The sequence below is a fragment of the Zeus faber genome (assembly GCF_960531495.2).
Source record: "Zeus faber genome assembly, chromosome: 10".
Lineage (NCBI taxonomy): Eukaryota > Metazoa > Chordata > Actinopteri > Zeiformes > Zeidae > Zeus > Zeus faber.
Window position 1 is genome coordinate 29,470,675 of NC_137199.1, and position 17,361 is coordinate 29,488,035.

Below are 17,361 nucleotides of genomic sequence, written 5' to 3' on the forward strand. Positions count from 1 at the left end.
ACTTGTCTTTCCCACTGTCCTTTAAAAACATGAAGCGATGCTACAACACAGCACAGTGTCATGGCAGCTGTTGGGTGGTCCTGCTGTGCCTGGAGGGTTTCGTCTTCCGTGCTTGTGTGGAGGCTTAAATGGCTCCTTGTGGCTATCTTATATAGAAGCCAAGAATGTTTTCAGCGGGGCTTAAGGTTTGGAAAAATAATCGAATTGTGAAAGCTCCTTATCTTCTGTATAATTCACTAAACACAAGAAATAAATCATTCTATAGTATGACCAACACACCATCGGATACTATCAACGTAAATAAATAAAATGCTGTTTCCTGGAGGCCAGGCCCATGTGTTCAATAAGATGAATAACATATCTTTATTTAACTATTGAATTGTAAGAGAAAAATCTTCAACGTACTGATTTTACTTCAAGCCTTGTTATTTTTGAATCTGAAAATTGACATTCGAAAAAAAAAATAGATCATGATACTAATAATATAAATTAATTATGATATTTATTATTATTTTTTATACAAATGTTGGGCGCATACGTCCACAAGTGAATGAGCTTTGTCCGTGGGCTCTATAATGCGCATTAAATTAAAAAAACGCATAAAAAAAACAAAAAAAAACAAACAGATGCAGTGTTCTGGAAGAGGCTCAGTTACAATTCTACAGGTGTTCTGGGCTCACGCAGCACACGCCCCGAACAGTGTGGGATGATGCACATGGTCTCACCGGGGGGCAGCGCGGAGGTTCGTTTAAAAAAAACCACAACGCTTAATTAGGTTTTTTATTTTTTTTCCCCCATTGTGTGGGGCCGCTTTCCGAAATCTCTCCACAAAGGATAAAGAGCGGTGGAGCAAAATAAAAGGATCAAATTGTGTAATTATCCCGGAGAAAGTAGCGGCGGGTGAGAACACCGCCCAAAAGTTGGTCAAATTTAAACTTTTTAGAATTGTAATAGAAAAGATAATATATTTAAACGTTAAGTTTTTTTTCAGGATATTCTTTTTCGAAATAATCAAATGTGATTTTTGGCCAATGCTGACTATTGGTAAGATTGAGTTACATTACATTTGGTTTTTCCCCAACTACAGCTTTTCGATTTGAAAATTGTGTTCTATTACATTGCGATGTTGGTTTGAATTTGATTAATCGTTCAGCCCTCGTTTTCACCTACGTAGGTATTTCTCGTGGTAAAGACTGGATGCATTGCTGAACAGAATATTTGTATTAAAACGTTTTTAAATAATAATAATAATAAAGAAATATATAAGATAAAGAAATAAAAAAAAAATGGCCAAAAATACATTATTATTCGTATTAATTTCTACAGATGATAAAAAAAGCTCAACAGTGTGAAAATGATGTAAATAAAAAATAATAAAAAATGTAATAGTATGAAAAGTGAAGTAAAAAACATTTTTTTAAATTACCAAATATATATATATATATATATATATATATATATATATATAACAAATGAAAAATACAAAAGAGAAATTGTCAATATTAAAACACAGCTTATACAGATGTCATTCTGTCATTCAGTTGACATTTATTTTTGTTTACGGTTTTACAGTTTTGTTATTTTATTTAAAGGTCTATATTTAATGTTTCTCGTTTCTGTTTGGTTTTTTTTAATACGTATCGCCACTCAACAGGTTTATTGTATATTCCATATATTTTTATTTTACTTTAGTGTTGATCGTCATAGGTTTATTATAGATTCACGTTTTTTTCTCGTCCTCTAGTTACCTTCCAGGTTTATTGTGTATCGCAATTATTTTTTCCAGTTTTTATTCTATTGCTCTATTATAATTGCCTATTATATTATTTTTATCTATCTATCTATCTTAACAGTTGATTCACCTGAACCCCTGACTGCAGGCTCTGCAAAGAGGAAGGCAGTATCAAAACTTAACATATCTTGGGCCTTAAGGATATGGTATTCAGAGGATAAACGTAATACATGTGGTCTAAATGCATTCTTGATTATGCAAATGTATTCATACTTGAGAATGTGAGTACATGGGATCCATAGGAACTCTGGAACAGGGTTGTACCACGTGAAAGAGCAATCCTTAGCACATTTTGGTATTTTTTAGTATTTATAGAGCTTATTGTGCGTAATCACCGGGTGTCATGACATTTCACTGCATGTATGTATGAACGTATGTATATGTATGTGACAAATAATCTCTTGAACTTGAACTTGAACTTGAACTTAATAAAGAGATATGATATGCCAAGTCCTGTGGAGTGTCGGTTTGGGATATTCATGAATATTATTTAAATATTATATTCTGTCGATTCTGACGGATCTTTTAACTACTTCCACCACTCCACTTGTTAGATTTAGTTTTGTGCTCTAAAGCATTCGACAGAACATTTATGATGCTACAGCAGCAGAACTCAGTTTCTGTTACAGTAATAACTCTGATATTATTGATATTTGTAAATATGCAATGCCTAAACTTGATGCGAGACTCGCAGAAGATTCGTTCGTAGTGAACAATAAGATAAGATAAGATAAACCTTTATTAGTCCCACAATGGGGAAATTTACATCGTTCCAGCAGCAAAAAGGCGACAGCAGAAAATAGAGAGAATATCATGGTACACACTATAAACAATATAAAATATACAGAAAACATAAAATAAAAAAACACCATAAATAGGAACCAAGAGTATTAAGTGTATTGCATATATCTTGACAATGACTCAGGAGTCGGGAGTCACTTCAGCAAAATAGGAGTTTGCTCGGTTTGGTCGCGACTCTGTACTATTGTAATAAGTAATATTGAATGTGACTGAGTTACACTTGGATTCCACCGAAATTGAAAAACTTTCACAAAATTAAGCTAAAAGATTTTTTGGGCGCCATGGTTTCTACCACATTCTTCGGCCTAAATAGATGATTTAGGCAGAATGAAATGTGAGACTTCCCTCCACAAATCAACAGGGCAAACCAACTCTACTGACTCTTATTCTCACCGGGCGTTACACCAACAGAGTTAAAAGGACAATTAGTGAGAAAATCAACTTTCAAAAAGGAGTCAAACCTTTCATCGGTGGGACCTAATATGCAATGCATAAACCGCATCACTTCCTTGTGTCCTATCCAGTACACCGTTACACCGATGGTTTCATCTGGACTTGCACAAAGACAATCCAAGACAATTTTTTCTCAATTACTAACAATTTCAGTTGTTGCTTTAAACGTCTTTTTTCTTGTTACAACTCAACTTATGCAAATTTGGAACATCTCTGAGAGAATTTGTTAATTTTGACTAGTAACCATACGTCAGACCGCCGGCGCACATGCACTGCAAAGAATTTTAAAATGAGCTGGGCTTCATCCGGCTGCAATGGACGGAGCTACGTTCAGCGACCAGCTCACGGCGACAAGGAAAGTCAAGCAGGTTTCAACTTTATGCAAATGAGCAGTGCCGAGTACCGGGCGACAGCCAATAGGAGGGAAGATACGCTCTCAATGGAGCTGATCTATGGAAAATCGATGTCTGGACCACTAGGTTGTTGCTCATGATTATTATTATTATTATTATCTTTTATTTAATGAAAAACGTCCCTTAAATAATTGAAAAAATATGGAACACGTCATTTTATGTACTCTTAAAACGACAATTCTTTATCTTAAGGGATGGATGGCAATAAGTCATGTATTTTTTTCAAGAAGTAATATATTTTGCAAAGTAAACAGCTCCATCATTTTATAAAAAAAAGTACACATGGCACCATCCATCTATATAATGTGTATTTAATATGGGGGGAATAGCTCAGGAGGGAGAGTAAGTAATCTCTATTAATATGAAGTTTGTCAGTTTAATCTCTGACTCCTCCTTATTGCATGCCTCTGCTAAATGATGCCGTAATCTGCTGAAAATACAGAGAGGGAAAGAATGTTCACTTATTTGAGTCATGACATTTATTTTTATTCTTTCTTTTCTCCTCAGGGTCGCACCCTGACATCGCCTTTTTAGGCTGTTGTGATTATTGTTGCTTTTAGATTGTGGAATGAGGCAACGCTTGCCCAGCCATTATTAGTAATGGCTCATGGGAAGAGCTTATCACCATCAAATGGATTTATTTAATGGACACCTGAGACAGAAGAAAGATTTGTTGCTTTCAAACAAGCTTTTGAACCTGCTCCATGTTAGGTTTGCTGGATTACTTTGACTGTGGATGAGGGAGATGGGTTTATGTTAGCTGTGTTGTTGCAATCTTATGGAGATGAATTACATCTTGCTGCATACTTTGCTCGTAATCTTTGTGCCAGGGTTATTTGGTTGATTACATGTTGTAGCCTTTATCTTGTTACGGAGCAAATCGTCTCATTTGGGAGGAAGGGGCTCTCTGTGTTGCTCTCCACCATCGGGGAAGCCACTGTAGGCTGACGATTCATACAAATAAAAATTGATTCATGATTCCCCTTATTTACAATTCCTCACAGACATGTTTATCCCTGTGCATTGAGTAAACCTCTATCTGTTTTATCCTGTTATTGTAATAAACACTGACTGACAAAAACATTCAATATAAAAAACGACTGCGCCATTTGAAGAATGTCATACTACATTCCCACCGCACAAAAAACCCGGTAACACATGTTAACATCCAGCATTTGTCAGCAGTGGGGTAGGAAAAACTCAGGTCCCGGGTCAGTCCCAGGTAAAATGACCCGGCAATAGACATGGATTTTAATCAGCTCCACCTCCGATAGGCTCTGATGTGAACAGGACAACCCGGTCGACCCGCTAATTTTGGCCCCTTTACCGGCGCGATGCGACACGTGTTAAAGTTCCGGATGCCGGTGCATAAATAGACAGAAATATCCGTGTATCATTCAATTATTTTATATCCCATTTAGAATCCAAAATCAAAATCAGAAGTTAATTACTTTATTTTCGCATGGGGGACCACGAAATGTTGTGATTGTGGGGATCGCACCGTGGGGACCACAACAGAGAACCCCCCGTTCCTGGCCGGGCTCCGAGTCACTCCAGCATCACCCCAAGCCGGTCCCCTCTCCCCGCCGCCAAAGGACCGGTGCATGCAACGGCCGGAACGCATGGGGAATGTGTGCGCAAAAGACACCACATTTTTTACAGTTTTACAGTTTAAGTCGTTGTTTGTTAAAGTTGCCGTCTCCTGTGTTGTTTTGTCCCCAATCACACTGGAACCATGACACGTCCCTTTCCGACGTGTTTATGACGTTGAACCTGACGCTCCAGAAAAAAAACGGCGTTCCTCCTGGCAATAGGAAAGGTGTCAATCACTTATTTTTAGCAGATTTTAAAAAGTCGGTTAAACCTGCTAATATAGCAAGTTTACCTGCAACTCACCTGACAGGTTTCAGGGGGCAGCCCTAGTGCTCCATGGCAATGCACTGACACGCTGAAACGTACAAACTCTCATCAAGAATCATCACTTTGATCGAGCTTCATGTTCACAGACTGGGCCAATAACTTCCATCCGGTCCCGTTTTTCCTGACTTTTTGTGCCACACGGTTTACTTTACAATTGGTTTGAGTCATTTTTCGTTTGTTGTAAACTGTCAGTGTTTGTGCTCAACAAAACCTATTTGGTGCCGAATTGTTTTTCAAAACCTTAATTAATGAATCAATCTAATGAGGCTCCTGCGCTTTTCAACAATAAAAGAGCATTTTCTTGGCAGCTTCGCACATGAAACAATGACAAAACTAAATGAAGTGAAAACAAACAAAAAAAAAAAGAACAATGTTAGAACAATTGGAGTGAGTTGAAGTCTGTTGATATTATGAAACAGAACCAGCAACATGCTTTGGAAGCGCGTGTGTGTCAATGTCCCAACTTCTGACTATCTCCTAATTTTGGGGTGAGATTTTGATATAATAAACTGCAAACAAAAAACAATGTTTGAAAACCATTGACCGTTTGTTTTATTATATAGATTGCCTTCTATTTATGTAAAACAGTTTTGGTGCTTTACGGATAAATATTATTGTAATAACATATCATGAGGTTCCATTACTAAATAAAAGAGCTAGTACTTACAGGCTAGCTGCCAGCGTCAAACAAACTACGGCAAGTCAAAGAGGTAAAACTTATAACTATTGCCTTAAAGGGGCCGCTCACATTTAAAGGGACAGCATACCAAATATCCAGTAAATAATGGCCCTTTCTCAATCTGCGTTCTTGTCTGTACTTGCCTTCTTGTCTGTACTTGCATTCTTGTCTGTACTTTCATTCTTGTCTGTACTTGTGTTCTTGTCTGTGCTTGCCTTCTTGTCTGTACTTGCCTTCTTGTCTGTACTTGTGTTCTTGTCTGTACTTGCCTTCTTGTCTGTACTTGCGTCCTTGTCTGTACTTGCGTTCTTGTCTGTACTTGTGTTCTTGTCTGTACTTGCCTTCTTGTCTGTACTTGCGTTCTTGTCTGTACTTGTGTTCTTGTCTGTACTTGTGTTCTTGTCTGTACTTGTGTTCTTGTCTGTACTTGCCTTCTTGTCTGTAGTTGCGTTCTTGTCTGTACTTGCTTCTTGTCTGTACTTGTGTTCTTGTCTGTACTTGTGTACTTGTCTGTACTTGTGTTCTTGTCTGTACTTGCCTTCTTGTCTGTAGTTGCGTTCTTGTCTGTACTTGCGTTCTTGTCTGTACTTGTGTTCTTGTCTGTACTTGTGTTCTTTTCTGTACTTGTGTTCTTGTCTCTACTTGTGTTCTTGTCTGTACTTGTGTACTTGTCTGTACTTGTGTTCTTGTCTGTACTTGTGTACTTGTCTGTACTTGTGGACTTGTGAAACGTCATCAGTCGCAGCCCAAGTACTGGTCCAATTCAAAGTCCGCATCAAGCCAAGTCCAGTCCAAATGCCAGGATGTGGACTTCTCTGCCCATTTTATGGAGGATGCATTGGTGGTGACTTGTGTGGACTTGGGACAGACAAGTATCCCAGGATGCATTTGGCACCAAGCGGTGCTAATTGCAATGACGGAGAGGACATTACATTACATTACATTACATTACATTACATTACATTAGAGGAGTCTGCACTCCCGAGTTGAACTTGCCATGTCTGAAGTACCAAGTCCGCAAGTCCGTAAATAAATAATAATGATTATTGCTGATGCAGATAATACGACGTTTATTGAACATCTTTGTCTTGACTGAATCTTGCCATTTTTCCCTATACAGTATTTTACAACTTCTACTTCCTATTGCCAAAAAATATATATTTTTGAAAAATACATTATATTTTTATTACTTTACTATTGCTTTGATTCTCTCTCTCTCTCTCTCTCTCTCGGTCCCTAAGCCCGTGATGTGTCCTTGACACAGCATGTAGTGCTGAAACAGGAGAAGTCGAGCCATCCACTCAATGTTTGGCTGTGCCGTGTTACAGGAGAGGTGACAGAGGGTCAATCTCATCAGCGAGCGTCATAATACAAGATCATTCTGTGGGTGTGTGTGTGCACCCCATGGTGATCTCTTCCCCCCTTACTTTCTAACATACACAACCTTCCTGTTCAAAGAATAACATCAAATAAAATGTGTGTGTGTGTGTGTGTGTGTGTGTGTGTGTGTGTGTGTGTGTGTGTGTGTGTGTGTTTAATTAACGTATTTATTCCTGTCTGCATTTTCCAACAGGAACAGGGAATGGTACAGACAATCTTCTTCATCGCTCTCTCTCTCTCACACACACACACAAACACAAACATACACACACACACACACACACGCACGCACACACACACACACACACGCACACACACACACACACACACACACACACACACACACACACACACACAAACATGAAAGGAACACTATTTGGGTCACTCATGTTTAATAAAGTGTATAAAACACAACAATCTGCCAACATGTTTGCCAAGCTAAGAACGATTAACTGAAAGTGAATTATTAACATACTATAGAAAATGTTATTTAAAGTGAATAATAATGTTGTTTTTTTTACTTTTTCAAAACACTGCTGTTTATTTTCATGTTCGTATATAGAGTCATGGAACTTGCATTACAAATATTACAGAATAAAAGATGTATTACCATCAAAATTTCATATTTTTCAGAAGTAAATATGTTTTCGCATCCACACGGCACATATCAATACATTATAAAAACACATTTAATTAGAAACAACTTCTTTATCTCCAAAACTAATGAACTGCCGCTTTAAGAGATGTCTTCAAGAGGAAGCGATATAATTTAAGCCTTCAGAGGAGCTCAGCTCAAAAGCTGGTCAATTATATTATTTATTCCTGAAAATTTGATCTTTTATGATGTTTGATGGGTTTGTCAAACATAACATATTTTTTCAAATAAATCATTATTATTTATTATAATCATTATTTATCAAATAAATCCTGCAAATTAATAGAGTTGCTAATTAATTGTAATTAATTTTAATTTAATTTTCATTTTAATTTTAATTAATAAACTTTTTCGTGCAGCCATTTTAGGATGAAATGTTCCATGTCACATTTGTCCTGTCACAAGTAAGATGACTGCCATTTAAAAGCAACTTGTTAGGTTACAGCGAGGAGAAGAGTAACTTGTTAGAGTACTTTTGCGTTACCAAAAATAAAAACCCCTTTGAGATTCCTTGCGCATGTTGGGTGGGTTTTATTGTCCAGAGGGCGCGTAGCCTCCTGTACAGTCCATAATCTGTAACTCTGCAGGCTAATAACAGGAATGACAGCCGCAATATCCCCTTAACAGCTCTTTATTAATTTGTTACTTATTTGTTTATTAAGAGGGTAATGAGGCTCAATGGATGTAGCCTAACAAGTTGTCAACGTCTTTTTTTTTTTTTTTTTTTTAATTCAACTGCAATGAAAAAAGTAGAATTACTTGAAGTACAAAAAAGTTAATAGAAACTTAGAGGGTACCTGACAGGTTGCAAATACAGTGGTACCTCGACTTACAACTGTAATTCGTTCTATAAGAACGGTTGTTAAAACAGTCGTATGTCAAAGCAAATTTTCCCATATAAATTATGAAATCATGAAGGTTGAAAGTAAACAAAATACACAGCACAAACACAGTAAATATGAAAAAAATATCAATAAGCCACCAACTACGTGCACACACGATGTAGGTCGCCCGCTGACTGACTGCTGACTGACTGCTGACTGACTGCTGACTGACTGCTGACTGACTGGTGACCGGCCGCCGACGCGCCAACTGCAAATTTCCATCGTCGTATCTTGGTTGAGTCGGTCGCAAGTCGATACAAATTTTTGCGACTATGGCTACTGGTATCTTGGATTAGTTGTAAGTAGCTGTGTCGTAAGTCAAGTCTCTGCTTTCATGCAAGCTGAGCTACACTTGCGCGTAGAGGCGTTAGGCAAGTGGCAGCGGAAAGCTCATGGATTTGGAGAATCTAAAACTGCACTCCACAATGTTGATCCTCTGACTCTGAGGATGAACTCTTTTCTAGTTACTCAGATACTCCCCTCAGGACTTCTCTGTATTGTTTACAGTAGTTCTTTCAGTTTGCACATCGCCCCCTGTCTTTCAGAAGAATGTCGCCGAGGCATCTACATGGCAACGCGTCAATCTGAAATGCTTGTGCTTTCTGGTAATGCGGCACCGCTCACTTGCGGCGACTACGAAGCAGCCTTTCAGCGCCTCCCGAGCCCGTCTGAGCAGCCAGGTATGGAATGTATAGGAAGCTCCAGGCGAAGGATAACTTATATCTTGATGGAGTTAGGAATCAACACAACACCCAAACCGTTAACATGATCCGTCCCACTCCGCACTCTGACATTGTTCGCCGCCCTACAAGACACGGATGAAAAGGCTGCCAAATGGCCGTCTTCTGCCCCGTGGAAGCGCTGCAGTCATTCAGTCGGCGAGACTGGTAGTAATGGCCATTTCCTCCCCTCGTTATGTCTCCCAGCGGGAAAACCTGCCACTCATCTCTATGTGGGAGCCTTCAAACACATCTGGTCCGGGTCCGGGATGCGTGGTCAGTGTCAGCAAGCAGTGCTCAGCTCACATCAGGTTCTGATTTAATATGCTCATGGCTTCTCGTATGTTCCCCCCGGCCCGGACCCCGGGGTTCGGGCCACTCGGACGGAGTTAGTTAGGGATGGAGCGGTGGAGCGGTGGAGCGGTGGAAGACTGAAGGAGGGCCAGGATGGTTTTAATGAAACCCCAAGTGGGACGGCAGTGGGTTGGTTGCATTTAGAAAAAAATCAGCATCAGCCTGAAGTCCTGGAGTGAGACATGAGGACTGAAACAACTGCTGTGGACCTTCAGAGCGATAAATCATGTGAAAAACATTTGATTAGAGATGACAAATCAGCTCCCATAACAAATGGGCCACCCCAACTTGAGCCTAAAATCTACAGTCGAAAATCTGTAGTATGTGTGGTTACTGTTGTTAGATTGTCATCCAACACTAAAGTGGCAATCGGTCTCTGGTGACATTAAAATGCTTATCCATCAAATATACCGTATATTTCCAAACAGAAATACAGGTCACAGTGAAGGACAAATTAGTTAATAAACCAAATTGATTAGATGTGTCTAGGTGAGTGGTTAGATTTTTTTTGTCAGATCTTGCATCTGACAAAAGATTGTCATTTGTCATGCAGATTCATTAAGAATGTCTGCTTTACTTCCCCCTCTGGTGTGGGGCTGGTGTGGTTTAAGCAGCCACACCTGTCTTATGTCTCGGTAATTGGGCCCAGGATCAGTGTGCCTGTACGCCTGTTGCTCGTTAGAGTAATCGCGGAGAAACGGGTAAATCCCCACAATCCACCCACACAGGAGAGGAGGCCTTTTTTGTGACATGCTGTCCGTTCGCTCAGGGCTTGTTGCACCAAACCACCTCTCTGCAATAAACCGGTGTGTTTTCAATCCCATCGCCTGTGTCTCTGTGTCGGACGGCCCTGACATTCCACCTGGCTGGCATGTGGCAGGCGGAACTGCCACAAGCTCCCTCTACTCTACCTGTACCTTCCTCTTCCTCTGTCTACTATACATCCCTCCACCCCCCTCTACTCTCCCTGACCTCTACTCTATCTTTACCCTACTCTACCTCTACTCAACCTCTGACTGCCTCCCTCTACTCTACCTCTATTCTACCTCTACTTTGCTCCACCTCTACCTCTGCCTACTCTCTGTGCTCTACTTCTACTCTGCTCCACATCTGCTCTACATCTACTCTACCTCCATCTACTCTACTCTACATCTACCATCCAAATATCATTTGATTGTTATTTTAAGACATAATGACAATGTTTCTCAAAATTGTTATGTTAATATCAGTCTATACAAACAGTGGAGACAACAGAGATGTGTAATTTAGCCAAATTACATTCCAGCCTGAGAACTGTGCCTACATGACCTTCTACGCCGTGAAGGTTTAATGGCCGACGGTGTCAACAGAGCAACGAGATATGAATTAAAATGCACCCGACTCGGAAAACCCCAGCTGTGCTCATTCGCTAACAGGAAGAAGGATGAAGGTCTCGGCATATCCACCGGAGGAGAAGAGCGGTAGAGCTCCACACCCGCTGACAGGCACGAGAGCTGCTTTCATCCTCAACGACCTCCAAGAAAACCTCCACTCCACTCTACCGAAGAATGGAAGAGTTTCAGAAGAACTTATTTCTTCACGGAGGGCGTTTTTTTTTTTTTACACCGCCGGCCCATCAGGTTCGCTGTGGCGCTGGCTTCATCTGTGGGGTCACGGCACAGCAGGTGTTTCTGATAACACGGCAGATGAATACGGATGCCGTTATCAGGGAAAACTGTCACACCCTGACGGTCGCTGCGAAACGTCTTCAGAAGCAGCCTGCCAGCTTTGATCACATTTTAAATGTTTCTCTTTGCGCTCCGACATCGAGTCTTCATGATGCATTGGGGCCACGCACGTGACTCAGCGGCCGCACTCTGATCCAGATTCCGGACTGAGATGCAAATCACTCCGGACACACATCAAATTAGATGTTCTTACGTCTTATTTCAAAGTGGTAACAGAACACAGCCTATGAAAGTTGGTTGATTTCCCCAAAGTGTTCGAGGCTCCGGGCTGCATCAAAGTTTCCAACTCCTGCGACAAAGTTTGGGTCCGACACGACTAACGGGAGTGGCGTCAGTCAAGTTTTATATTGTGGGAGTATAATAGGGAGTAATTCAGTCCCGTATACATATAAAAAAGTAATTGCATTATTAATGTTAATGTTTTATGTTGATGTCACTATTCACTATCAATTAAGCTATTTTTACATAAGTGAATTGCGTATTTTCATTCTTTGCAAACACCATACAAATCATAGAACATGGTAAATGTCCAGCTGATCAAACTACTCGCTATTGTTCCAAAAAAACAAAACAAAAAAAAAACCTGACTGACTTTCCCTTCATTATTTTTGTGATGCGAAACCCAGACGCAGTTTTTCCGACAGCCACTTGGGGGATGATCCGCCTGTCGGATGCGTTTTCGAACTTGGTGTGAAGCGAGCTTTATGCTGATGAGTTTGTGTAACTGCCGTGAAATGGATTCAACTGAAGGGAGCGATTGCCACTGAGAGGGAAAACTCACGCAGCTTAATATTTCACCATTCCATGAGTTGCACGTCCTGCTCGAGAGGTTCCGGGCTTTGATGATGTTCCATTGAGCTGGAATAGTTCTGCACCTTCTGAATGGTGTTTCAGATTCATAAGTGAACCTTGAATGAAATGAAATGTTTTTTGTACCCCTGTATTCAGGTATACTCTTTTGTGGATACTTACATTCACATTTAGAAGACGCTTTTGTCTAAAGGGACTTACCTGAGAGGCTAGAAACAATCGGCTATTGGAGCAACCTGGAGCTCATATTGTTGAGTAACTGCTTCTAAATTCAACCAGATACAAGAACAATGCGAGACGGAATCAGAATAAAAGTTGTGTTACTAGTTAATTGTTTTATTTATACACACACACACACACAGTATATGGATATAGAAGCCTGCTAATTAAGGCTATGGATCGCACATGCCCAAAGTGTTGACAAGGCGTTTCATGAAAACAAACCATATGTCTTTCTGTTATCAGAAAACATTGGGTGGCTGGAAGTTGGAAGGCTGTGGAAAAACATCATGCTTCAAGAGAAATGACAAATAATTGTGTTTCACTTTAATGCAATCTCTTAAAAAGAACCGTTGACCTGGCAACCCTGCGCTGCGTCCTTGGCATGGCCTCACCGACAATGAATCAGCCATCGCAATTTCAGAAATTCCAATTCAATTTCCTTCGAATCCATATCGATAGAGGGACGGGCAGACGCGAAACGTCAGCCTTGCACATTAAAGGAGCACGTTCTTTCCATCCTTCAAAGGTTCTGTTCTTGAGTCAGCCTACAGGCGAAGGGACGAGTGAGAGACAGGCAGATGGTCAGAGAGACAAACAGAAAGGCAGGTGGAAGGACGGGCGGGGTCGGACTGATGGTTCACATTCTCATCAAAAGCACAACTGAAATAATATTGTTCCTCGGCTATGATCTCGTGTACTTTCTCCACCCGCCAGCTGGGTGCAGAATAGAGCAGATTTAATATTTAACTTATGATGGTATATTTTATCATCATCATTATAAAGTTTTATTCAACCTTGTTTAATGTACAGGATCCAAGACCCTGACACAAAATATAATAATTAATAAAGTACCACATTGGCATTTACTTAGGTAAAAGTATACAGGCACTTAAAGGATTAAAAGTAAAAGTTACTGTATTAGTGCACTTTCCTGATAGCATAGCATTACTGTACCTTCATGCAGATCCTGATCACAACTTACAATTAAATACTTGGAGCGGAGTCAGACAATTACAAGGAGCTGAGGATCAATCACTGAGCAAGTTGATAAATCCAGTCCCTCCTCAGCCCACGTGACCTTCCTGTAAGCTGATCAATCAGGAACCATCTGCTGGCACCGCACTTCTGCAGACCTGGGCTGGATCTTCAAGATGTGCAGCTTGGCTGGAGCTCGGCCCGTGTTTAACAGCTGATTGGGCTGCGGCGGAGGAGCGTGCAGCGCGTGGAAGGACATGGAAGCCGTGGTGGACCTGCAGAGGAACGGGTTGGAAGACTACGCAACGCAAACCAAGTGCAAGTTGTACGCGACCGCAGTGTTTTTCCGCCGCTGTGCGCCCTGGGAGTGCGTCAAATTCCACTCAAAAAATGCCTCAATGAAGGAAATTCACTCTTGTGTTGCAAGATCAAATTTCAGACCAGGTTGCTATTTTTTTTTTTTTTAATTTCTAGGAGTCACTCGTTAAAAATATTCGTTCAATTTTCGTTTCTGCCGTGTTGTTTTTCTGTTCTAACAAGTGCTGTCGGCGTACAACACAGCGTATGTGTACCATTGCGTCTATTATTAATCTGCAAGTGGAGTTCACATTCTCCACCTGCGAAGCCCAACTCTAATAAGCACCAGAAAGAGCTGTTTCCAATCACTCAGCCCAGCACCTGTCCTACTTTTATGACCCCCGCGCCAATCCCATAATCACTACCCATTATCAATAATAATACTCGAAAAAACGTATCACGGCCCTAATCATTCAAATATGTTGATGTTGTGCCGCGTCTCATAGAAGTGAAAACATCAACGACACAGCGGAGGCTTTTGATTTTTTGGGAAATTGGAACACCAGACCCTGTCCGGCGTCGCAGCTGCTTTACGGCCCAATTTAGAAACGCTGTCACTCGAATCCCAATTACAGAGGAGGACAGGCTCAGCGTGGCGGGGAGGAGATGGCAAGGCCCTCTCTCAGATTTGGGTGCGCCAAAAAAACAATATAAAACACAATAACAAATGAAAATATGTATTATCCCCATCCCCCAGGAAGGGACGGGGATAATCGTGTCCGACAAGCCTCATTGGATCGGAAAAAAATGTAATGTTTTAAAGGAAGCGCTTATCGAGTTTTCGTGTTTAAGTTGTCTCGGTTTCAATTTCATGCCTCAGCCTCCGTGGAAAGCTTTCCTCCGTCACGAGTGGAAAACTCGGCACATCTTCTCACTATTCAACGATGGCCCCGTTAAAAGGGCGTCGCGAAAGACAGAGGGAGAGAGAGAGAGAGAGAGAAGCTCATTGGGGTGGAGCGTCCCCGCGGCTCCAAGACCTCACGGCTCACTCCTTTTCCCAACCTGCACAAGAGAGAATTTACCAGACTCCACCTCATCACTAATACAGCAGTTTGTCAGTGCCTCTTTATTATCCTGGTTTATATTACCGGTAATATTGGCTGAGCATCCGTTGTCTTCTGACAGTTAGTTGAACCGTTTTAATTCAGGGTCCAGCCCTGTTGTTGCTGGGATTTACAGTATCTTTGTTTTTAATCTTGGCATTTTTCGGGACTATAGTGCCTGGAACATGACAATGCCGGTCCGCACAGACGTGGCTGAGGTCTCGTTGGAACCGGGGCGTCTCAGACGTCTTGTCATTCGAGTTTGATCTTTATCGATGTGCATTTGGAACAGGCATTGGTGAAAATTGATTGGTTTCAGGGGGGGACCGCTTTGTGACATCCTGACGTGGCGTTGTACAAGTCGGGTTTCCGTCTCTGCTCATTCGGAGGGTTGCGCTGTGTAGGTGGCAACAGTGGTTGCTCAGCAAGACCAGCAACCAGGAGACGACAGAGCGGGGGAGCCCATGCGGCGTTCGACGGAAAATCGTGCTGCGTTTCAGAGAACCTGGGAAACTGTGATATGTACCTAACACCACTTAACAGGACGCTGTATATTGCTGCCTGCAGCTACATTTAGTATTTATTAATCTGTGCTTATCTATTTATAATAATTTTTTATCATTAGTATTATTTTTTATATTCCTATTTACACTTTATTATATATTTTTTTCTATTGTTATATATTGTTTATATTTATTTGTCACTATATTTATAATAAGGTCATAATAATACTGTATATATAATAATAAAATACAAATGATATTATAAAATATAATAATAATGCCTTGTGTTATACGTGGGATCTGATGTGGGGATGGGCAGTGGGAGAAAAATTTGCAAAAACGTAAAAGAAAAATGTACTATTACCAGTTACTGCTATCTTCCTCACACAGAATGAATACATCAAAACCAAAAAAAGAGGGAAAGAAGGGGATTGAGTGGATGGAACTTCCACAGATCCACTGATTTAAAGGGGGCATTATAAATCAAAATGTGGTATTATACTTGCAAATTGACTCCATATGATCCCCGTGTTACTGTTTTGAGGTCAACGGTGGCGATGACGTTTACTTCAGATTGTATTTGTTTGATTTGGAGCAGAGGGAAGAGAATTGGAGATAATTTACTCCCGCACCAGTAGAAGGACACACACGCTCACAGCCGAGATGGAAATGTGGAGCGTGACCTCAGAGCGGACAATGGATAAAAGACGGACGCTCCTTGGGTCCAGCGCCTTTGAAGTGACTCCTGTTGGAGGACCTGTCCAGCAAGACGTCTTCCTGAATACCTGAATGCCCGAATACGTGAATGCATGCTTCCACATCTGCTGAACACGCAAGTTCACCAGGAAAACTCTTTTGGCCCAAACGGGCGCTTGATTTCACTGCTTTGGCAGAAAGATTTGATTTAATCTTTTAATGCGTATTTACCCCAAGGCTTTGCATATCTACAACGTAATTTGATGCATATTCAGGAACGTTCAGTGAGATCTGTTGCACTGTGGTTACTCAGTTTCTCAGCCTCGTGCTCATCTTCCTGACATTCTGCTCAGACACCATACAATATTACATTAGCACCGTCCTTCAACGATCTAAAAAGCGCTTTCTTTAAATATTTCTCACACAAACGATAAAAAATGATGAGAATAAAAAATGTAAAATATCACATCGTTTTGGGTCAATAATGATCTATATGAAATTTAAATTGGGTTGAAGCCAGATAAATGAAAAAACTGCTGCAAATTGCAATGAAGGACAACTATTAAAAGGTTGATGAATTGCCAAACATTGCGTACATTTATTTACCCCTACTAATGTTCTACATTAAAATTAATTTGGTTCATGTTTCATGAATGAGCCACGAATCTATTTGTGAATTCTCCTCAGTGAGGTACTTTGAGTATTTGACAACATGAAGCAAAATACAATCTATCCTTTCAAGCCTAAGCAGTCTTGATAGAGTGTAGGTCAAATTTAAGCATCTTTCGGGGGAATGCAGATTTATGCTGCTTTATCATTCAAAACAATCAAATTATCAATTAAAGAGCTTTCAGATCCAATCTTACCTCCCTTTATTCTCTTAGTCTGTGTTTCCATGTAGTCATTCAATAAGTTTCACATCGAGAGCGTGAATTATTTACAGCATAATCCAAGCTTTCAAAACTATTTGAAGCAGTT